Raw genomic sequence first — 26,559 nt, forward strand, 5'->3', positions numbered from 1 at the left:
ATTTGTAAAAATAAGAGTTTTTTTCCATGTTAATGTGCGTATATTTAAAAAAACATGTATGCACTTTTATACATTTTCACAAAGTGTAAATTACTAAGTATTTGTATTATCGTAATTAAATAGGTAATTAGGAAACAACACATTTGAAATGTTTTCTATGTAGATTTTTTTTATTAAAAAATATTTCTGCATTTTTTGTAGTTATTTAAAAAAATGTAAAGTGTAAAATAATTAGGTATTTTTATTATTTGGTATTCAATACATAATTGAAATATATTTTGGATGTGTTCTTGTAAATAAATAAAAAATATATTGCTAATTATTTAGTATGTATTTATATATTTAGTATACATTTTTGTAAAATAAGAGTTGTTTTCTATGTTAATGTGTATATATTGAAAAACATATTTTTGCACTTTAATACATTTTCTTAAAAAGTGAAAATTACTACAAATGTTCTAGTGTAAAATGATTAGGTATTTTTATTATTTGGTTTTCAATAAATAATTGAAATATATTTTGGACATGTTGTTGTAAATAAATAAAAAAATCTATGTTAATATATTTTAATACCGGCCAATTGGATAGTCAATTGGGCAGTGCAGTGCTAATCAGTAGCACAGGAAGCCAAAGGTGTGCTAATACACACCCAGTGTGTGTGAGATATCAAATACAGGACAGCGATGACGGCGCCGCCATCAAAGTGTCCTATTAGTGCAGGTTGAGCGCAGCATTGTGCTTCACAGGCGAGAGGGCGGAGACTCCGCCGCGCTGACATTTACAGCAAACCAGGGGTTGTTTGTGGTCACTGGACTGGAGACAAATGCTGAACCCCAAAAGGTCAAGGGTCGTGGGCTACATTTCATCCACAGTGGAGGTCCCTCTGTTGGAAAAGACAAACAGATAAAGGAGGCGAGGTGTGACGAGCCCCTGCTGTCGCGGAAATCAATGCAATGGAGAGAAAAATGAATGAAAGAGAAAAAGATGAAGTGGGGTATTCCACGTCTCTTCTCCTTCTTGTTTCCACTCAAGTGTCCTCCACGGTGAGCCTTTTCTATTTTCCTGCTGGTTCGGCGGGGGAAAGGATGAGCTTGGTTATGGATTAACGCTGTGATCAATAACAAGATAGGAGCCCGACTCTCTAAGCTGAGGAAAATTAATTCCAAATGCAGTCAAACTCTTATCGACCTCGGAGCCGGGGGGGCGGCTGGCTTTCTTCGCAGGTAGCTGATAATCCAGCAATATTGTGATGAGCAGCTAGTCTCTCATTTTAAATATGACCTCCACGCCGCCATAATGAAAGTTAAGACTGGCCACCTATTTGTTGGCCGCTCGGCGGTTTCTAATCAGCCGAGAGATTGCCTCATCTATTCATCTGCTTGCAGCGCTAATCTTCCTCTCACGGCGCCGGTCACTTAATTCATCCACTTAATAACTTCATGCTTGTTGCTTCACGACATTGAAACACACCTGCTGGACTTGGCATGACATCAAGTTGACGTCATATATTTGAAACTTTCTATTTCATATTTTAGAACAGGTCGCCAGTACAGGATTTTTGCAAAGAGTCGGACATTTAAATAATACTGCTATGCAAAAATGACACATTAGTAGCCAATCCGGTACTTTTTGGCACTGACCAAATTCCGCTGATTAACGTAAAATTCAAAAGGTGCCATGTTACGGTACCTGGGTTGCGCGTAAACGCCACGCCTGACTCTTCGGGATTACTCCAGCAGCACTGAGAGCAGACTCGGCCAAACTACCTCTATGTAATGTTGCAACTTTCCATGCCAACAAAGAAACTGACTCAAAAAAACGCTCCAAGGTCAGTAAAGCAGGGCTCCACGTTTCCAAAAAGGCGCTGACTTGATGCTAATAGCATAAACTATTTGAAATGCAGATTTCAACAACTCCAAATTTGGTAATGAAAACTACAACAAAGATGCACGGCTAGTGCGCAATAAGTACAATACTTACACTATTAACACTTTTTAGGGTGCAACAAAAGACTAGACAGCAATACAATACGTTATACATACAATACAAAAGTACCAAAAATTGGTACCATTGAGTAACTATATTGATTACCAAGTACCAGGAATTGGTACCGTATCGGTTCAAATGTAAAATTGTTGGTACTTTAGAGTGTATTTTCTAAAAATGTATTGTTTTTGATGGTAAAATCTCATTTTTTATTGCAACATTTAAAAACCAGATGATTATGATAACTGCTGTCAGTTATATCTGAGTCTCTATTACAGTTACAAGTCCTTACTTTACTTACGTTGGAGCGTTTTTTCAGGTAAAATTGAAATTTGTTGACCTACATGAAGTCTTATATGTATTACAGTACAGGTCTTATTTTTTTATTATCATGATCACAATAGATATTCAACAAGCGGGACTTCCGTTTCCATGACGATCGAGATAGGTCAAAAATAGATTCCAACAACTCCAAATTTGGTAATGAAAACTACAACAAAGATGCACGGCTAGTGTGCAATAAGTACAATACTTACACTATTAACACTTTTTAGGGCGCAACAAAAGACTAGACAGCAAAGACTGGACTGAAGACAAAGCACCACTACTGCAATCCTTTGGACTTGTAACTGTATAGAGACTCAGAAATAACTGACAGCAGTTATCGTAATCAACTCATGTTTAAATGTTGCAATAAAAAAATGTATTTTACTATTAAAAACAATACGTTTTTAGTAAATACACACAAAAGTACCAAAAATTGGTACCATTGAGTACCTATATCGATTCCCAAGTACCGGGAATTGGTACCGTATCGGTTCAAACGTAAAATTTTTGGTACTTTAGCGTGTATTTACTAAAAATATATTGTTTTTGATCGTAAAACCTAATTTTTTATTGCAACATTCAAACATTAGATGATTATGATAACTGCTGTCAGTTATTTCTGAGTCTCTATTACAGTTACAAGTCCTTACTTTACTTACGTTGGAGCGTTTTTTCAAGCAAAATTGAAATGTGTTGACCTACATGAAGTCTTATATGTATTACATTACAGGTCTTATTTTTTTTATTATCAAGATCACAATAGATATTCATCAAGCGGGACTTCCATTTCCATGACGATCGAGATAGGTAAAAAAAGAGATTTCAACATTTGGTAATGAAAACTACAACAAAGATGCACGGCTAGTGCGCAAGTACAATATTTACACTATTAACACTTTTTAGGGCGCAACAAAAGACTCGAGAGCAAAGACTGGACTGAAGACAAAGCACCAAAACTATAGACCACTGCAATCTAAAGTTTTGGACTTGTAACTGTAATAGAGACTCAGAAATAACTGACAGCAGTTATCATAATCATCTCATTTTTAAATTTTGCAATAAAAACAATTATAATTTACTATCAAAAACAATATATTTTTAGTAAATACACACAAAAGTACCAAAAATTGATACCATTGAGTACCGGTACCAATTCCCGGTACTTGGTATCGGTTCAAACGTAAATGTTACCCATCATTACATATTGTCACCTTCACAGTCTACTTTTTGTATTTTTTTAAGCAAAATTGAAATGTGTTGACCTACATGAAGTCCTATATGTATTACAGTACAGGTCTTATTTTGTATTATTATTATTTTGTATGTTTTCTTGTAAAAATGTATTTACTTATTTTCTTTGTAAATTTTCTACTTACTGCAAATATATTTCTGCGCTTTTGGGAGTTATTTTGTACTTCTTTTTTTAAAGTGTAAATATTTAGGTGTTTTTATTTTTTGTAAGTACAAAATTAATTAGGCTCTTCATTTAGTACATTTTCTTGTAAAAAATACATTATTTATATGTTAGTGCATAAATATTTTAAAAAATATGGATGTACTTTTAGAAATTGTAAATTATGTAATATTTGTAATTACATCATTAATCATTTGATTTTTCAGGCTAATTATTTAGTATATATTTTTGTAAAAATGTGTATATATTTAAACATATTTTTGCACTTGTATTCATTTTCTTAAAGTGTAAATTACTAAGTATTTGTATTATCGTAATAAATAGATCTTTAGGAAATAATATATTTAAATTTTCTTCGATGTTGACTTTTTTAATTAAAAAATATTTCTGCATTTTTTGTAGTTATTTAAAAGTATTCAAATGTTTTTGTATTTTTTATTAACAAAATTTAAATGTGTTGACCTACATGAAGTCTTATATGTATTACAGTACAGGTGTTATTTTGTATTATTATGATCACAATAGATTAATCCCGCTTGATGAATATCCGTTTCCATGACGATGGAGATACGTAAAAAAAGAGATACGTAAACAATGGTTTACGTATTTTTTTCTCATTGTAAGTTGAGACTAAAACATCTTATTTGACCCCTGCCTCATCAATAACATGTGACACTGTTTTGCACTATTTAAAACATGTTTCTTACAGTATGTCTGTACAGTACTCTAGCCAACTGGGGTTGTTTTTAAATGTGCTATATAAACAATTAAACTGAACTGAAAATGAACATTGGCGAGCCTTTTGGACGTGAGCGATATCGAACAACAACAGCGGAAACAACGCAGTAGCTCAATGCTAACGACACGGCTAATGATATATAAATTATATAACTCAAGTCCGAGGTTTCAGCACATTGAAGCCCAGTTCTAATTGAGAGGAATTAAACAGGATGTGACGAAGTATTTGACGACGGCCGCAGCAACGACACTTCGAGGATTCTTCAGCGACTGTTAGCTAAGTGTTCATTTATAACTAGAGATTTAATGATGTTAAAAAACGCACAGTGGAACCTCATTTTACGAATTTTAGTGGTTCTTGAAAAGTTTGTATATTGAAGAAAGTTTCTCCATAAGAAACAATATGAAAACGAATAATAGATTTCAGCCCCGACAAAAGTCCGTATTTTAGTAAAAGTTTGTACACTTTGAACTCAATACAAAGCGCTATACAGTATTGTTGTCAAACAAACATGACAACTTAGACTTAGACATAGGGGGTCATGGTTCAACTTTCTATTTAATAACAAAGTCAAAACAACAACTAGTTGAGCTGTCCTCGTATGCAGCCTCCCTGCTGACATCACAAAACTTAACTTTACCAGCCAGGTCGCTAAAATGATTAGGAATTAAAAATGGTTTAAAAAACAAAAACAATCCACTTTACCTTGTTGGTTGATCTTTTTTGCGTGCAGCGGAAGGGAGAGAGAGGGCACGGTCGAAACTTGAAAGACAGAAAAAAAAAAAAAAGTTTTGTCAGAGACAGACCAGCGAAACGGGGAAAAAAAAGTGTGGAAAACGGAAATACGGAATAAACAAATCCACAACCACTTTCTCGCTACCTGGCTTTTTTTGTGTTAACAAAATGGGAACAACATTTCTGAATCCACTTGGCGATTTTTTGGCTTTGGATATGTAGTCAGATCCACCAAGCTGTTTATTTTCTAGAGGTGCTACTGAACCTGAAATAGAGGCAGGATGACGCCTGTGTTAAAGTGCATAAACAGCATGGATACACCATTTCATTAGTCGAATAGTCAGCGATTATGTTTTTCGATTAATCGACTAGCCAAACGATTATTGCTTTACATGACTTTATCTTAAATCATTCCCAAAAGCTATTAAGGTAAATTGTAACAGAAAAAACATAAATTACTAGGGAATGAATGATTTTACTTTATCACACAAAGTCAATAAACACAAAGAAAAATAAATTGATTACATTGCAAGATATTCTGTAAACTTGAATTTAAATTCATGAAAACCTTTTTTAATCCAGTACTGTTATGATTATTTAGCTTTCATCAGCCACCTAAAGCAGTGATTTGCAAAAAGGAAAAAAAAAAAAATTCCCATTAGTGAAGTACATTGTTTTATTTTCCTATATTCAAACAGTGTTACTGTTCAAACTGTGTGTACTGTCACAGTGGCCACAACTATTAAATATACTTGTTAAATAAAACCTCTGCCTTGTTTTTAATGGATATTTAAGCCTACTACGCTACTGCATTCCAATGTTGGTCATTATGGTGGTACTTGGAGAGCCACATCGAATGAACAACGTTTGAGAACTGCTGACCTAAAGGAATGCTACTTTAAAAAATAGTACTTGTTATCTGCTCTTTATTTACAACTAGGAATATTAGTATTAACATGAACTTTGCACGTCCACTTATATTTGCCTTTTGCTTAAGAACAGACAAAATCAAATGGGTCAATTTCTATTTGTGATACATGACTAGCAACTTCTACGCTACTTTAGTAATTGTATTTACACTTGAAATACAACTGGTATTAGTTAAAAAACGATAAATGCGTATCTTATTCATACTGTATAGTTTAATGCCGTGATAACGAGGAGGAAGACGACGACGCTTGTGCTCGTTGCTCGTGCAAAGTCGTCGTAAAACACGAGTTCCGCTCCACAAAGTTCACATTAAACATAGGTTTGTATTTTCTTTTTTTTAAATTACTTAACCGCAATGGTTTCACAAAATTATACAATATATTGTCCTTTAACATTGCACTTAAAATAAGAAATAAACAACTAAAGTGAATGTCATATTAAAAAACTAATACAAAAAATGGTAGTACAAAAAAAACAAAAAAAGGGGAAAAAACTAACTTAAAAAATACATAACAGTGAATGTAATATACTAAAAAAAAAAACAACTAAAAAATGGTTTCACAAAATTATACAATAAATTGTCCTTTAACATTGCACTTAAAAAAAGAAATATTTAAAGTGAATGTCACATTAAAAAACAAATAAAAAAAATATGGTAGTACAAAAAACAAAAAAAGGGGAAAAAACAAACTTAAAAAATATATAACAGTGAATGTCATATACTAAAAAAAAACTAAAATAATATTTCACTAAATTATACAATACATTGTCCTTAAAAACATTGCACTTGAAAAAATAAATAATTAAAGTGAATGTCATATTAAAAAACAAATCAAAAATAAGTACAGAAAAAATAAATAAATGGTAGTACAAAAAACAAAAAAAAGGAAAAAAAACAACTTTTAAAAAACATAACAGTGAATGTCATATACTAAAAAAAAACAACCTAAAAGATAAGTACAGAAAAAGTAAATAACGGTAGTACAAAAAACAAAAAAGGAAAAAAAAGACAAAAAAAAGGTGTTCCTTTGCATATTTTCATTAAGGAATTACACAGGATGGGAAGAAGTAGGCTGGATGTACATTCCCTAGAGGTTCCGGTGTGGGTTAGTGGTAGAAGAATATAAAAAAGTACATTACGTGGCGCATCCACGATAAATATTTGTTGATTATGTCGACTAATCGTCACGGCCCTAATGGAACTTAGAAAATAAGGGACAACAAAGTGGACCCGGCAATATTCTACCATCCCAACGATTGATCGGGAAATGTTGGATCTAAGGTATGATCAACGCAGCTTGGAAGTCACCTGTGTGAAAGCGCACCATACAATATGTGTAAAGTTGAACACCCAAGACTTCAATGCTGGCGGCATCTGATAGTTACTGATTGAAGGTTCTGTGTGAAATGCACTGATGAATAAATGCATTTTGGAAGGATCTCTGTGTAAAAGAAGCCAATGTGTTTTTCCTGAAATGCTCTAATTTCGCTCTACAGGAGTGCAAATGAGACAATCATTTCACGTCAATCAACAGGATGGATGCATCTCATCAGCACGTCACCCAAACACATTCTTGCCTTAATTATTCCCTATTGAGGCCCACTAACTCCACGCCGTCAATCACCCTCTGGGATCAACCAATCAGCGCGCGTGCCCTCGTCAGCAGGCCCCACTTGGGATGGTCACCTCCAGCGCACGCCCACCTTCATCAGTGGGGAGTAGCAGTGTTGCATCAAAAGCCAGACAAAGCAGGTTAATTGGTGATCAACACAGTGGGACTTTAATGAGGCCCGGTTGCCCGCGGCCAGGCCCGGCTCAGCGAACGGAACTTTCCGTGGCGTTCTTTGATCGCGTTTGCTTGTTGCGCTGCTGGGTCTTGTCTGCCATTGTTGCTTGTAATTACCTCAGTGCCAAATGGCAGCCATGAAAGATAGGTGTCTGCAACTAATAACATTTCCATAAATTTGAATCGCTAACAAGTCTCATTAGCCGCGCGTCTTTTCTCTCGCCTCAGGTTCTCACGTCATCTTTTACCAACTGTACGGAATAATGTTACTTTGTGCAAGAGACATACAGTAGTACCTCAACTTATGCAACTATTTGGTTCAGTGACGGAGCTCTCAACTCAAAACACTTGGATCTCAAATAGAAATGAATTATATTACATTTCATTGGCGCTTGGCACCCCAAAACAGCAACATTTTAAAAAGAAAAACAGATAATTGTATAAAATAATGCAATATAATGTAGTATTAATTAACTATTTTAGTTTAATGAATTAATGTAATAATGTAAAGCTTTTTCCATGGAGGGTGACTTCCAGATACTTCTGTACCAAACACACCATCAGCAGCTTTTTTTAAATATATATTTCATGGCTGAATATATTAATTGAACATTCTTGGCTGGCATTAGATTATTTTTTCCTTCTCATGGTTGGAAAAACAAAGTTATATCGATCTCTAGCTATAAGACGGGATGTTTTGTTTGAATCTTACTTTGGCATTTGCTACGCTATGCTTGTACCTCAAATGGTACCTCAATGTTGCTATACTTGCAACTTAAAGCATAGCATATACACATATATATATATATATATATATATATATATACAAACATATACATACATATATACACACATATATATACAGTATATATATATATATACATATTGTATACATACATATACACATATGTATATGTACATACATATATACACATATATATACATACATATACACATATGTATATGTACATACATATATACATATACAGTACATACATATATCCACATATGTATATATGCACATACAGTATACAAACACATATATACATACTTACATATGTATATATATGTATACATATATACAGATATATACATATCTATATACATATACATACATATATAAATAAATATATACACATATGTATATATACATAAATATACATACATATCTATATACATATACATACATATATAAAAAATATATACACATATGTATATAAACATAAATATACATACAGCAATCGGAGGGTTGCTGGTTACTGGGGTTCAATCCCCACCTTCTACCATCCTACTCACGTCCGTTGTGTCCTTGGGCAAGACACTTCACCCTTGCTCCTGATGGGTGCTGGTTAGCGCCTTGCATGGCAGCTCCCGCCATCAGTGTATGAATGTGTGTATGAATGGGTGAATGTGGAAATACTGTCAAAGCGCTTTGAGTACTTTGAATGTAGAAAAGCGTTATACAAGTATAACCCATTTATCATTTATTTATTATACATATACACATATACAGTATATGTATATATATATATATATATATATATATATATATATATATATATATATATATATATATATATATATATATATATATATATATATACACAGTATATATACACATATACATACACTCTTATACTCTTGTACTAGGAGTGGGCGCTAAAACGATACCAATATACTTTGCGATAGACACAGTCGATATCAACATTCAAAACTTTTTTTTCATCTTCTTTGCCTGAAAAAAAAGGAAGTTGTGAAGCAACGTTGGTTGCATGGACAAGACAGGATGTGATTACTGGTGAGTGGCAGTGACACACTTACAGCATGTGACAGTATCAACTATAAAGTTTGGTTGCGCCATCTTGTTGTCTGGTGATTGATTCCTTGCGTGGAGTGAGAAGACAAACTAAAAATGGGAGTTGCAGAGAGTGGTCTGTAAATTATGCAAGGCGCTCGACCCCACCAAGACCACCTTAGCCTTGCCCACACTTTAGAGCACAGCCGTACCGCCCTAGTGCGAAACCTGCAGGAAATAGTTCTTCTCAGGCTTCTCCATGTTTACATTTTCACACTTTGCACTATTATTTTACACTTTTTTAAGCATTTCTTACATATTCTTTATTTTTGCACCTTCATTTTAGAAGGTTATTGTTAAGTGTTTAATGTGATTTTAGAATTGTGTTTACATAGTTTGAGTGTTTACCATGCTTGTGTAGACCAGGGGTGTCAAATGTACGGCCCGCGGGCCAACACGGTTTACCCGGCCGGCGGGATGAGTTTGCTAAGTATAAAAATGAGCTGAAATCCTTGAATGAAAGAAACTGCTGTTCTAAATGTGTCCACTGGATGTCGCTATAGCAATTCTTTGTATCTTTGTAGATTATGTGTACAGTTGAGGAAAATGAGTAAATTACATAAATAACATCCTGTAATTGAATTTTGATACAAATCTTTTATCTTGATGAATAAAAAATTAACACCAACTAGAGCATTTTAAAACTCTGCCAGACTCAATTCCACCTGTTTGACCGATGAACATTATCACATAATTTATTCAGAACGTATAAATAACGACACATGAAGACAGAATACTATTAACCGCAACATGTAAGGGTAAAAAAACCAACATTATGATTTGTACATTTTCAGAACGTGCTTGTTTTATTTTTAAACAAAGGAAACGATCCGAAGTTGTCTTTATTTGTAGGTTATCTAGCTGTGATTTTACCAGTTTAGCCCACTTGGGAGTAGATTTAATAAGTTTGACGCCCCCGGTGTAGACATTTCCTTTTTGCTTTATTGCCTTGATAGCTGAGGGGATTATAAGGAAAAGGTACACTTTAAATACAAATGTTTACATTCAATATATTTTTGTCTTGGTCGGTATTTTATGTAGGTCAGTGGTCCCCAACCACTGGGCCGCGGCCCGGTACTGGTCGATTGGTACCGGGCCGCGCAAGAAATGTAAAAAAAAAAAAAAAAAAAAAAAAAAGTTTAAAAAATAATAATTAAATCAACATAAAAAACACAATATATACATTATATATCAATATAGATCAATACAGTCTGCAGGGATACAGTCCGTAAGCACACATGATTGTATTTCTTTATGAAAAAAATTAAAAAAAATTGTATAATAATAAATCCCCCCCCCCCCGCGTTGACCGGTCCCCAGCTACAAAAAGGTTGGGGACCACTGATGTAGGTCATAAAATAATCCATAGTTACCGATATCGACCAACAGAAAACACTTGCATCTTTAATACTGTTTTCAGCGCTACAGTTCCTACAGTTTTACCGTACACAGCACAGAATATAGCAACATGAAGGAAATGCCAATTGTTGAATTAGAAAAGTCATAAAAATCAGTTTTTAGGCTTATCTTAATGAGAATATAAGGAACGCTGTTGGTATTTCCTGGTTTGGAGCGTAGTTGTCTCTGCAGTGCCATGGTGCGTTCACTTGACAACAACAAAAAAAGAACAAGGAGAGTCCCTGAAGGAAACTTGCTTGTTTTGATGCCTTCCAATATGCGAGAGGCTTTTATTGTGAAATATACTGTACCGAGAAAATATAACTATCTAGATGTTTCAAATGATCCACTAATGTGACGATATTAATAATTCAACACCCCATCAAAGAAAAGTGACTATTACGCAGCCATCTTTCCATCAGCATTGTAATCTCAGTGTGTTTACCTGCACGAGCGAAAATGAGTCTTTTTCTCAATTATAGCTGAGCAGGTCAGATGCAGGGAAGCGAGTCTTTGTTGCTTTGTGCCACAGCTCTATAATCTGCTGGAGAGTAGCCTATCATTAGAGCGGGCGGCGCCGTAATAGACTGACATGGATGCTATGGGGAGCAATTGATTCTACACATCAATCAGGAGGCAGACTCATCGGAGCGATCGCCGAGAAGTGGCTTGTTTGTGCTGGACGTCACAACAACGGCGTGCAAAGCGGCCTGGCAAACAAGCGCAGCTGGATGGAGGAGAGAGGCAGTTAGCCATCAGGAGGAAGTCATTAGCGCGCTCCTCCACCTCCTATATTGTGTTTAACGTTGCCTCCATCTGCACTGAAATGATGCTAATGTTTAGTTAGCCTTTTATCAATAATGCTGCTGCATAATGATGGTCCCATTATGTTTATTCTCATAATGGAACTATGAAGAGCTGTGTGAAAAAAATGTTGTTTTGATTGACGCTGTCTGTCACAGTTATTCACACAATTTCTCCCTTTTATCTAAAATAAGGTGAGGAAATAAATAAAAACAGTAACTGTGAAACACAATAATAACCATATTAAATTATTACAGTAGACAGTGTTAGGAACATTCATTTTAAAAAGTAAAAACAGTTACCCAATACTTTCCCCAAAAACAAATTGAAATACCAACAACATTATTTTTCAGTATTTTTCGGACTATAAGTCGCAGTTTTTTCCATAGTTTGGCCGGTGGTGCGATTTATACTCAGGAGCGACTTATGTGTGAAATTATTAACACATTACCGTAAAATATCAAATAATATTATTTAGCTTATTCAAGTAAGAGACTAGACGTATAAGATTTCATGGGATTTAGCGATTAGGAGTGACAGATTGTTTGGTAAAGTATAGCATGTTCTATATGTTATAGTTATTTGAATGACTCTTACCATAATATGTTACGTTAACATACCAGGCACGTTCTCAGTTGGTTATTTATGCCTCATATAACGTACACTTATTCAGCCTGTTGTTCACTATTCTTTATTTATTTTAAATTGCCTTTCAAATGTCTATTCTTGGTGTTGGGTTTTATCAAATAAATTACCCCAAAAAATGTGACTTATACTCCAGTGCGACTTATATATGTTTTTTTCCTTCTTTATTATACATTTTCCGCCGGTGCGACTTATACTCCGGAGCGACTTATAGTCCGAAAAATACGGTACTTTTTTTCAACATTCATATATCTGGGGTATGCAGTTGAGAGATGTGTAATGAGAGTAGAGTGCATGAGTGTGTGCCTTTAAAAGGCGATGCCTGTTGCCAAGTGACATGACGTCAGTGAGGGCGCGCATAGTCTGCGGACTGGAAGGAGATTGTTGACAGTGCTGGTGGAATGTTTTCACTAATGGTAAATAAAGCAATTGAACGTGCGTCAATGGCTGTGTCTGTCCTTGTCCATAACAGTGTCGGATAGGTTTATATATATATATATATATATATATATATATATATATATATATATATATATATATATATATATATATATATATATATATATATATATATATATATATATATATATATATATGTATGTATATTTATACATACACATGTATCTGTATGTATATACATATATGTATATATTTGCTGTACATATATGTATATACATATATAAATATATATGTATATATTTACATATATGTATATACATATACACTACCGTTCAAAAGTTTGGGGTCACCCAAACAATTTTGTGGAATAGCCTTCATTTCTAAGAACAAGAATAGACTGTCGAGTTTCAGATGAAAGTTCTCTTTTTCTGGCCATTTTGAGCGTTTAATTGACCCCACAAATGTGATGCTCCAGAAACTCAATCTGCTCAAAGGAAGGTCCGTTTTGTAGCTTCTGTAACGAGCTAAACTGTTTTCAGATGTGTGAACATGATTGCACAAGGGTTTTCTAATCATCAATTAGCCTTCTGAGCCAATGAGCAAACACATTGTACCATTAGAACACTGGAGTGATAGTTGCTGGAAATGGGCCTCTATACACCTATGTAGATATTGCACCAAAAACCAGACATTTGCAGCTAGAATAGTCATTTACCACATTAGCAATGTATAGAGTGTATTTCTTTAAAGTTAAGACTAGTTTAAAGTTATCTTCATTGAAAAGTACAGTGTTTTTCCTTCAAAAATAAGGACATTTCAATGTGACCCCAAACTTTTGAACGGTAGTGTATATATATACATTTACATATGTATATATATACATACATGTATATACTGTACACACATATACATATATATATATATATATATATATATATATATATATATATATATATATATATATATATATATATATATATATATATATATATATACACAGTACATCCATCCATATACATTTGTGACAGATATAATTCTACATTTCAATAGGACTCCTTATTGGGTCTTTCTTATATCAATTAAGAGACCCAGCAGCATCTCTTTCTTCCTTAAAGATTTCTGCTCCTCGTCTTTATCCGCGGACATCTGTGCCGGTCGGAATTAAAGACGCAGCTGGATGCAGAGAATATATCTCTGCGGCTAAAAGGGAAGGGTCCCACCTGATTAAGAAGGGCAGGGGAAAGACTTTGGCAGGCCAATGGGAGGGGTCAAGGATAGACCAGCATGCTCCGTCCCCCCTGCCCCGCCACCATCGTTTTTTTCCTATGACGGCACCACCCCCAGGTCGAAGTTGAGCCAGACTTTTCATGAACACAGCGCTTGAACGTCAAACACAAGATTAAAGCGGCGCTGTGGCATCTTGGAGGGACCAAATGAAAATATCAAGCGCTAAGCCCCTCTGTGAAAAGCCAGGGGACAGGTATCTTATATTAGAGAGGGAGCCTAGTTAGCAGAGGTGGCCTGCTGCTTTCCACACTCTCAGTGCTGGTCAAAAGGCCAGACTGGCTTTGGAATTGCTTTATTGCTCCAATATATTACAGTAGAAGCAGCTTATTAAGGAGGCAGAGAAGAGATGCCCTCCTGACTCGCCTCCAACACCCCGGAAACTTCCATACAGACCTGAATAAAATGCTTTTTCTATGTCATGTTCTCAAAGAGTCAACTCAATTACTTTTCTTAACAGTACAATTTACCTTGACGAAGAAAGCAATAAACACAATTATTCTAATGGCCTTACTGAGAGGGAGGAATTCATCGTGAAAAATTAAAACCTACCAGAGCAAAGTGTGAATATGAGGGATGAAGTCGTACGTTTGTAATCATAAAGTTGAATACTGTGAGGAAAAAAAAACAGGCGATATGTAATTAAATATAGAATATAATTTAAGGTTAATACAAGAACATAAGTCATCTTACAAGACTTACATCATATTATGAAGAAAAAATATTGCAATTACCAATATGAAGTCGTACTTTAGCATGTGAAAAAAAAATGACATGTAACTCAAATATTAATATAGTTTTAGGACAGTATAGAAGCACTATTCGTATTAAATCGTAATGTAAGAAAAAAAAAAAAAACACAATTAGCAAAATGAAGTCATACTTTTATTATAAAGTTGTATAGTATGAGAAAATAGATTACATGTAACTTAAATATTTATTAACATTTTAGGATAAAATATATATATATATATATATATATATATATATATATATATATATATATATATATATATATATATATATATATATATATATATATATATACAGAAATTAATTGTATTAACTCGTAATTGTAAAAAAAAGTCGTAATATTACATTTACCAAAATTAAGTCATACTTATGTAACAAAAAAAGTTATATAGTATGACAAAAAAAGGTGATATGTAACTTGATAACTTGAATACAATTTTATATGAACACTAAATAATGCACCCGTGATTTAACAAGCATTAAATTGTCATGTAAAAAAAAGTTGTATTACTACAATTACCGAAATTAAGTCGTACTTTTGTAACAAAGTTTTATAGTAGGATAAGAATAGATGACATGAAACTTAAATATTTCATATAATTTTAGGATGACAGGCTCCAGCACCCCCCACGACCCCAAAAGGGACAAGCGGTAAAAAATGGATGGATGGATGGATGGATACACACAAATATTTAATCGTATTAAATCGTAACATAAAAAGAAGTCGTATTGGACTCATTTTATAAGAATTACATCGTAATATAAAGAAAAAAATATTACAATTACCAAAATGAAGTCCTACTTTTACAACAAAGTTGTACAGTATGAGAAAAATAGATGACGTGTTACTTGAATATTGAATATAATTTTAGGATGATATGCACACAAATAATAAATCATATTGAATCGTAACGTTAAAAAAAAGTAATATTACATTTACCATAACAAAGCCATACTTCTGTAACAACAAAGTTATATAGAATGAAGAAAAAAAAGGTGATATGTAACTTGATTACTGAATATAATTTAAGGATTGTATAAGAACACTAAATAATACAGTCATAATTTTACAAGCATTAAATGGTAATGGAAAAAAAGTCGTAATATTCCCTTTACCAAAATGAAGTCGAACTTTCATAACAAAGCTGAATAGTAGGAGAAAAAAAAGTGATACTTATTATTAATTATTGTATATATTTTTTAGATATTATATAAGTACTAAATATCGGAATTCAACAATAATATAATAATTAGTATACGTAATATATAATATGTAAAATGTACGGACATTTATTGGGAAGGGTCCCAATAATTTCAATCAATCATCAATCACAAAACAAGTCGCGATAACACGAGAATAAAGTTACACCTTTTCAAGAAGTCTAAATAATACGGAGAGAAGGTCATCATTTTATGGGAACAAGCTTCAATTTTATGAATATAAAGGCAAAAAATCGCAGGAAAAAAGTTGCAGTGAGTGTAAGGTCACAATTTCGTAAGAAAAAAAATCGGAATGTTATGGTAATTAAATTGTAATTTCATTCGAATAAGAAGCAATTTATTGGAAATAAAGTTGGAATATCAGATGAAAAAAGTTGCAGTATGTTGAGTATAAGATCGTGACTTCATGAAAAAAAATTTGCAATTTTGTATAAATAGTCGGAATATCACATAAAAAAAGTTGCGGTATCTTGAGTATAAGATCGTTATTTCTTGAAAAAAGTTGGAACATTACAATAATAAAGTCATGCATTCATGAGAACGAAGCCGCAGTTTTACCAAAATAAAAGCACAATATCCCGTTCGGGAAAGACGTAAAATAACCACACTGTCTTCAAATATACAATGACAGAGGTCTACAAGAATAATGTCAGAAAAGATTACGAAAAAAATGTACATGACAAGAATAAGTATGAAAAATAACCGTTTTTGTGTAAAATTACAACTTTATGGGCTTTATATGACTTTTAAATATTTTTTCTTTGGTGTTAGCGCGGTGGGCGGAGCACTCCTTAGTTCCTGGACCACAACGCTCGTTCGTCCTCGTTCATCTCGTATTTTTTCCAACAGCCAAAACGTGACCCGTGGCAGGCGCGTATTCTTCTGTGCGCTTTTTAAGAAGCCATTTCGCAGCACACAAATGAGTTGTTTTCCAGGCTGGTGGTAGAGCGGCAACACAGGCTGGTGCTTCAGCTCTCTAAGTGGCTCGGGAGGATGAAAGAAGCTTATCGGCCTCTCGCTTCCTCAAGCACATAATCAGCTGAAGAGAGCAAACTATCTACCTATCTGTCCGGCATGGTGCTTGGCGATCACAGGAGTTATTTTCAACTTTAGCAAAGAGGCTAAAATATAGAGCAACCCCCATGAAAATAACTACAAGGAGCTAAAGTTGGTTATTTTTATATCAACTAAAAGTGGCAGCTACTATTCCAACAAAATAGCTAAAGGCTGAAAAATAGTTTTCTCCACGCCTATTTTCCCAGCCCTGCACGGCAATATTTTTCTAATCATAAATTATAGTAAGACACGAGCAGATCTGGAAGGCTTTTCTCTAATCCCTCCCCTGGAAAGGGTCTTTACTGGAAGGCGAGTTTGTGATGGACCGGCCCAGTCGCACAATGTTGCGTCGGGCTGCAGCATTCCAGCTTAAGCCAACTTATCAACTACATTCAAAGCACATCCATTGAGCTACGCGCCGAGACTTTTTGCAGATCTATTAGGGAATACTCTTATCTGTATTTAGCATATGCTGCGTGTGTGTGTGTGTGTGTGTGTGTGTGTGTGTGTGTGAGCGCTGGCAGCTTTGGACGGATTTACACTCAAAACACCTCAAGCTATTCTCGAGCGGAAACCACTGATAACATTGGCAAACTTGTGCAGACAAGCAGGTCACACAAAAAGATAAAACCATTGGACAAACTGTCATATCATTTTTTTTTTTTTATTTACCGCCATTATTTAGCTTTTCCATTTTTATTCTCCGTTTGAAAAGAATCGGGCGTTTAGAATAGTAGGAGTGTCGCAGCGTCACACCTAAAGGTCACGCTATTGCGGTTAAATCGGCGCACATTTTTTGCAGTAAAGGATAAAGTGTGGAGAAAATGTTGCAAGTTTGAAGGAACTTTTTTTTTCCGGTGGGATGGGGAGGGGGTGTACAATGGAGCCACGGATAATCCAAGCGTGAAGCCTTTCAGTGGGAAGTCGTACAAGAGAAAACCGCTGCGGCTGCAGAAAGTCGGCTCACAAAAGCCTTATTTGCACAGCAGACTAATTAGGCTGAGACAAGCTTATATTTGCTTTTAACTACCACGTAATTAAAGCACAAATTTCATCAACACGCTAAACTCATTTGGGGATTTTTTTCCTTACAATTTCATGTTTAAAGATTCAATTTTTATGCTGCAAAAAAAAAAAAAGAGGATAATTACTCACCATTTTATAGACATGATTTAATTTGTTGTGCTTTTGCAACGCTAATATTATTTTCCCCCCTTAGATTATTCTATGTGTAACTTTTTTTTGCTTTCTTTTTTGGAGGTGTGGGGGCTTTGAGGCGACCGAGAGGAGGGGTGCTGGCGTTCTTTTAATGCTGCATTCACAACTCACAACTGAGAGTCCAAAAGCAGCAGTGTCCTCTCATACCTGTTGAGAACACTTTCATCCTTAATGGGCTCGTTAGCCACATTGTTAACGGAGTGCTGTTCAGGCCATCATCACAGCTATAATAATAGTTTACTTACTGCACAGAAATGCACCCAGCAGTGGCACCTTTTCACAAGGAGAAGAAAAAAAAAAATCACAATTATAACAAAATAAACTTGTAATATTCATTATAAAGCTCAGAAATATATTTTTTATTTTATTATATATTTGAATAACATCATAGCCACAATAAAAGTTTACTTACTGCACCAAAATGCACCCAGCAATGGCAGCATTTGGCAAAAAAAATTCCTAATTATTACAAAACACATTTTAATATTTATTTTAAAGCTCAGAAATATTTTTTCCTTTTATAATAACATTTTAGTGCATATTCTATCAAAATGACATCTATCATAGTTTACTTACTGCAATGTAATGCCCACAGCAGTGGCCCTATTCTGCAAGGAAAGGTGACAAAAAAAAAACATCTAAATTATTACAAAATAAATTGTAATATTTATTATAAAGCTATAAAACATAAAAACATATTATTTATTTTTTAGCAACACCACAGATACAATAATAGTTGACTTACTGAAGCAAAACTTACCCAGCGTTGGTTCTATTCTGCAAGTTGATGGAAGAAAACAAATCTACCTTATTAAATTTAAAAAAATTTAAAAATCATAATTTGTCATTTTATTATACATTTTTACTATATATTTTATATATAATAATAGTTAACTTGACACACTAAAATGTACCCAGTGGTGGCCCCGTTCTACAAGAAGGAACAAAATAAATAAATGAAATCCACATTACAAAAATATGTTTAATATTTATTATAAAGCTCAGAAATATTTTATCATTTTACTTTTTTGGATCGCCCTCACAGCTATAATAGCTAGCGATGGCATCATTCTGCAAGAAAAAGGGAAACAAATTATAAGCAAATAATTAATATTTAGAATAAAGCACATTTTTTTCATTTCATTATACATTTTATCAACACCACAGCTAGTTTAATTACTGCACCAAAATTCACGCAGCGGTGGCTCTATTCTGCAAGGCGATGGGAGGGAAAAAAAACATATTTTTACAAAAAAATGTTTTTAATATGCATTATAAAACTCAAACATATTTTGTCATTCCATTACATCATTTTAGTTTATATTTGATCAACATCACAACTATGATAATAGTTTCCTTACTGCTCTGAAATGCATGCAGCAGCAAGGAAAAAAATAGAAGAAAAATCAAAATTATTACAAAACAAATTGTACCATTTATTATAAATCTCAGAATTTTTATTTTTTATTGTCTTATGTATTTTATAGGGGCGTGAATCTTTGGGCAGCTAACAATTCGATCTGATTCCTGTGGTGACGATTTGATTCAGAATCAATTTTCGAATTCAACAGGATTTTTGATTTAAAACGATTCTCACAATGTATTTTTTTGGTATAGTATTTATAATAAAATGTTTTCAAAACAGGTTACAGGTTAGAAAAGCTCCCACTTGTTGCATGGCAATGGCCTAAAAACAGCTTTTTTAAAAAAAATGATTCTTATAAAATAAATATATATACAAATATTATTTTTTTAATCTATTTTTGAAAATTATGAACCGGGATGAAAAAGAATCATGAGGAAGAAGAAAAAAAATCAACTTTATTACTATAAAAAAATTATAAAGTGAAAAAATATTTTGTCAATTTACAAACACTATATTATACATTTTGTATATATTTAAAAAAATAAAGGAAAAAGTACATTATTTTCTTTTTTTTTGTCCTCCAGCTTGTGGCCCACCACCACATTAGTGGATAATGGGATCCCGAAAATGGAAGCTAACTCATCGGAATTAAATTTATCAGCTTGTGCTCAGAGGTAATAAGCTGTCAGTTATAAAATGAAGATTTGTATTTAGATATATGATAGCATGGAGAGAGGGGGAAAAATGAATAGGTGGACTAAATGAAGCTGCTTTACAACTAAATGACTTATTTGGAGGCAAGAGAATCACCATGATGACAATGATTGCAGATAATATTCTCCCCATGGAGGTGAAGATAGCAAATAATAATGCAACAGTGAGTTATTTGCAGTAAGGTTTTGATGGAGGCGACAGCACGGCGAGGCGTTGTCAAACTTTGTAATTATTAAAATGTAATTAATAGAAAAAGAGGACATCGCTGCGTGATGAAAAGCAGCAAAGTGTCATCTATGTTCTCGTGTCAACGTGGTGTGAAATTAAATGTAAAAAAAAAATTAAAAAAAATTGGAGTCTGCTGTCAAAGCACGGCAGAGTTAAGGTGCAGGAGTGGAGTATATCCATTTCAAACTGAAATTTTCATCACAGCAGCATTTCTATTTTTAAAAGGCAGTCCTGATGAAAGCTGCTCCAACGTTATACGCCCAAGCTTGGGTGGGGGGCTTAGGCAGCTGGATTTCAATTGATTAGCTCGCCACGCATGATGAAAGTTTCTCTCCCACCCTCCTCCCACAAGTGACACCACAGACTTTCAAAGAGAACCTGCAAGTATGCCAGGATGCTGCAAAAGTGCCAGAAAGCACTTGAGAGAATTATGAGAGCGAGCAAATGCAACTGGGGGCCCGGGTGGAGGTGTGGGGGTGCACCAGCCCACATTCAAAGTAACCACGTATGACAGTCGGCGTCTTATTATGTCTTATTTGCTGTCTGGTTCCGCACTAAGTCATTTGTCACTCGTGTGATGTGTCATTTTGGAAATCCGCAAGCGACACGACGGCGGGCGGATTGCTATCGAGCCGTTACATTAGGGACACCGGCGCCAGGAGTGGATCAAAAGTGACTTTACAAAGAGAATGCTCGGCGTGAGCTGTTAATATAACAATGTTCGTTATTGATCATCGCGCTGACAAGTTTTGTCTCCAGCTTTTCCACTCTGGTGTCGCTAAACAAGACAATAGAAGGAGCTCTCGTTATGACTCTCCGACTGTGTCAATCAAAAGTCCGCACTATTAACTTTCAAAAGGCACCGTTTTTCAATCAAATCTCATCGCTAGAGTCGGGCATTGAGGGGAACCAGGTCTTACATTACGATTCTCTCGGAATCATTCATATTTTTCAACGGGGATTCCGATTTTTCGACACTCAGTCCACCAACCGGAAGAATTAGCTATACGTATATCTCCGCACTACGTCGATAATCTTCCATTGGGCAGAAGAATGGAGGATGAGGCTAAACATGTTAAACACAGAGGAAGAGCAACCAAGCTGCTAAGCTAGCTCGAAACAACACAAGTAATAAGTGCTCAGTAAAGGTTCAGAAGTGTAGACGGCAGCACGTTACAGCAGAAAGTTGGGGTGGTGTGGCTCAGATGGTAGAGCTTGAGGGTTCCTTGTTCTAATCCAGTTTCCGCCATCTGAGTCGCTGCCGTTGTGTCCTTGGGCAAGACATTACACTGTACACATTGGTGTGAGTTTAGCTGAAATGTAGATTGTTGGTCTCTCAATGTACAGCCATTAGAGAAAAAGTGCTATATAACTATAATATATGCAGTTATCAAAAAGTAGATTAATAATAGTTTAGAAAGAGAATAAAATAACACACTTAAAGGCCTACTGAAATGAATTTTTTTTATTTAAACGGGGATAGCAGATCCATTCTATGTGTCATACTTGATCATTTCGCGATATTGCCATATTTTTGCTGAAAGGATTTAGTAGAGAACGACGACGATAAAGTTCGCAACTTTTGGTCGCTGAAAAAAAAAAAGCCTTGCCTATACCGGAAGTAGCGTGACGTCACAGGAGGAAGGGCTGCTCACATTTTCCTATTGTTTACATGGCAGCGAGAGAGATTCGGACCGAGAAAGCGACGATTACCCCATTAATTTGAGCGAGGATGAAAGATTTGTGCATGAGGAACGTAAGAGTGAAGGACTAAAGTGCAGTGCAGGACGTATCTTTTTTCGCTCTGACCGTAACTTAGGTACAAGGGCTCATTGGATTCCACACTTTCTCCTTTTTCTATTGTGGATCACGGATTTGTATTTTAAACCACCTCGGATACTATATCCTCTTGAAAATGAGAGTCGAGAACGCGAAATGGACATTCACAGTGACTTTTATCTCCACGACAATACATCGGCGAAACACTTTAGCTACGGAGCTAACATGATAGCATCGGGCTCAAATGCAGATAGAAACAAAATAAATAAACCCCTGACTGGAAGGATAGACAGAAAATCAACAATACTATTAAACCATGTACATGTAACTACACGGTTAATGCTTTCCAGGCTGGCGAAGCTTAACAATGCTGTTGCTAACGACGCCATTGAAGCTAACTTAGCAACCGGACCTCACAGAGCTATGATAAAAACATTAGCGCTCCACCTACGCCAGCCAGCCCTCATCTGCTCATCAACACCCGTGCTCACCTGCGTTCCAGCGATCGACGGAAGGACGAAGGACTTCACCCGATCATCCGTGCGGTCGGCGGCTAGCGTCGGCTAGCGCGTCTGCTATCCAAGTCAAAGTCCTCCTGGTTGTGTTGCTACAGCCAACCGCTAATACACCGATCCCACCTACAACTTTCTTCTTTGCAGTCTTCATTGTTCATTAAACAAATTGCAAAAGATTCACCAACACAGATGTCCAGAATACTGTGGCATTTTGAGATGAAAACAGAGCTTTTTTGTATTGGATTCAATGGTGTACCAATACTTCCGTTTAACTAGTGACGTCACGCGCATACGTCATCATACATAGACGTTTTCAACCGGAAGTTTAGCGGGAAATTTAAAATTGCACTTTATAAGTTAACCCGGCCGTATTGGCATGTATAAATAAACATTGATTGATTGATTGATTGATGTGTTGCAATGTTAAGATTTCATCATTGATATATAAACTATCAGACTGCGTGGTCGGTAGTAGTGGGTTTCAGTAGGCCTTTAAGAGGAAGACGGTTTGATCCGTATTGGTAGTGTTGTTACGGGGGTAGTATCAGTATGTGATCGATACTAAAGAGATTAGATCAACCATTTCATTTGCATAACATATTTTTTTTGGAGTCTTTTTTGTTCATGTTTAAACACTCAGAATAATTCCCTGGACTTGGGAGGGCTTTAAGGCTAAAAACATAGGATTTAAAAAAGTAAAAGATGGTAGCTTTTACTTTTCTATTGACTTGGTTTTGATCAATTGTATTCAATAAAATAAAATAAGGGTTGGGTTGATATTGTGGACACTCAATATAGGTAAGTTAAACAAATTACAGTTAATATATGTGTGATTGGCCAATTTAACTCATGGGAGATTGGAGTCTGCAACATAAAACCCTGATTGAAACATGTCTACACATAAAAGGATATGTGTAAATGTTTTAAAGTGAAATCAACTTCATAAAATTTATATTCAAGTTCAAATGATTGATATTTATAAATTGTTTTAAAAATAGACCAGTGAGAAATTAAATGTAAATTGTTTGTTCCTGCCTCCTAAAAGAATTGGAATCGAGAATCATTGGGAGTCGGAATCGAAATGAGGAACCAGAATAAGAATCGTAATTGTCCAAATTCAAACAATGCCCAACCCTACTCACTTCAGCAAGGGTGTCCAAAGTCTGGCTCTGATATGAGGCACACCTGCACCAAAGGCGGCTCGACAACATGATACGATATCATCTTGAATCACAAGCAACGATCTGACACATTTAAGATACCTCTTTATCAATTGGCGACTTGATTAGATGCGATTAACGTCCAGCTCACGGTGCATTAGGACTTAAACATGCTGAGTCCATGTCGTCGTTTCAAATAAGTCTGAGACTACGTTTACATTGCAGGGTCGGATGTCCAATTCCAGTTTTTTTGTAATATTAGATCTTTTTAGTTTTAGTAGTCGTTCACATTGCAAAAGAAATGCGATTTCTAATGAGAATGCAATCTGACCCGCATTCCGACATGACGTCGCACGCACTGCAGTGTTTACGGAAGTAAACATGACTTCAGCTCTAGTCAATCTCAGTACTGGCGCGTTTGTGGCAATTTCAAAAATGTTTGTGCATTTAAAGACAACATTTTCTTAAACACATTTTTGTGCGTAGAAGATTAAGAAGGAAAAGGACAAGTATTTTGGCTCTGGCAGTTTTATGGGATATTTTGCTTCAAGCCCACGGAGCGTGTCTGTGGGCGAGCAGTCGGAGACAGGAGTGGTGGAAGTTCACATGTTTATTTTCCCATTTTTTCTGCTCCGTTGTAACACTATTTATTTTGTAACCGTCTATTTTGGCAAATAATTATGACGCTTATCACTCCCGCGACCTGAGCACGGGAGCGTTCACATTGAGGACGCATCGCATGTATATCTTATTTATTTCCACATACGAAAGAGGCCTGGGTTGGATATGAAGAAAATTCTAAATTTCACTGTTCACACTGACATGAAAAAAATTCAGATACTGTCACTTACAGGCATACAAATGGGAATTGACCTGCAGTGTGAACGAGGTCTTTAGTTTTTTGTCAAATATTTGGCACATTCGACAAATTTTGTTAGTTTTATCAAACCTTACCTTTAAAGTGTCACACACAGTACAGGCCAAACGTTTGGACACACCTCATTTCAATGTGTTTTCTTTATTTTCATGACTATTTACATTATAGATTGTCACTGAAGGCATCAAAACGTTTGGCCTGAACTTTACTGTATACATGTGTGTGTATATATATATATATATATATATATATATATATATATATATATATATATATATATATATATATATATATATATATATATATATATATATATAATACATGTATACATGTATACATACATGCAATTTGAAGCTGATCTAACGATGCATTCATATCTCACATGCGCAGGTTCCCAGTTTGATGCAAACCAGTTCATTCCCATCCCATCTATTTAAATAAATGTGTGTAATACATATGAGGTATTCATCTAGCAATATGGTTGTTGAAGTGCACCATCATAATGGCCCATTGTTTTAAAATGACTACTCCCATGCAGCTAATCTAGAAAACTTAAATTAAAAATGGAGTACAGTCGTCCCTTGTTCATTGCGTATAACTAACACTGCGATAAATTTGTTATTTTCGCAAAGCAGGAATTCTTAGTTGTAAATGTAATATTTTCATAGAATATAAAAAACCCTGTTTGCTACTTCTAAATACACTTTTTATGTTATTATAATAACACCAATGTGGTGATATTTACACTCCTGTTATGCATTATAATAGAAAATTATATATATACTGTCCTGTACTACATACAAGACATACTGTAATATACACACAGTTCTCAAACATGTCAACTAACCTGTGAAAATACTACAAATAGTTTAATGTTTGCTATTTAAGCTCATTTTATTTGTTATTTTAACCATTTTTATTTCGACAATGCTTAAATCAGGCCAAAAGTATGTGCAATGTGTTAAAATATGCATACTTTTGACTAATTTTCAGTTCTAGTCAAATGCAAAACGGCAAGGAACTGTGATAGGATTTTAAATATATATATATATTTTGAAAGATTGCGATTGAGTGAAGCTGCAAAGTTTCAAGCGCAAAGTGGCGAGGGGCCAAATTGTGCTATTAGAAACTTGTCTCTCGTAAGATTCCAAATGTCCAAAGTCCGGCACGGGGCCATTTGAGGCCCTCAGCGTTTTTTTTTCTTTTTCAAAATTCTAAAAAAATAGTGAAACGCATCACATTATTTTAAAGGTTGGCCACAAAGTGCACATTTAGACTTTTAGACATCCAACAAATATAATATTTGCTTTGTCACAAACCGTATTCTACAATATCTGATTTTAGGCCGTTTTTCTATTTAACCACATTT

The 26,559-nt window shown here is 34.8% G+C and overlaps 1 protein-coding gene across 2 annotated transcripts in view; it reads right to left on the reverse strand.

Annotated features, from left to right (window-relative positions):
- Positions 1-796: 796 nt before the first annotated feature.
- Positions 797-26,559, reverse strand: part of LOC133646801 (uncharacterized) — a 123,198-nt gene continuing 97,435 nt past the window's right edge. Inside the window, exons 10-11 of one of the 2 annotated variants that reach the window (XM_062042583.1) lie at positions 5,172-5,228; positions 797-883 (exon numbers count right to left, since the gene is read on the reverse strand). The gene's annotated coding sequence lies outside the window, so the exon portion shown is untranslated. The remainder of the gene's footprint in view (positions 884-5,171; positions 5,229-26,559) is intronic. The other variant, XM_062042584.1, reaches the window with a different exon arrangement.

The sequence above is a fragment of the Entelurus aequoreus genome, linkage group LG03 (genome assembly GCF_033978785.1).
Source record: "Entelurus aequoreus isolate RoL-2023_Sb linkage group LG03, RoL_Eaeq_v1.1, whole genome shotgun sequence".
In the NCBI taxonomy this organism is placed as follows: domain Eukaryota; kingdom Metazoa; phylum Chordata; class Actinopteri; order Syngnathiformes; family Syngnathidae; genus Entelurus; species Entelurus aequoreus.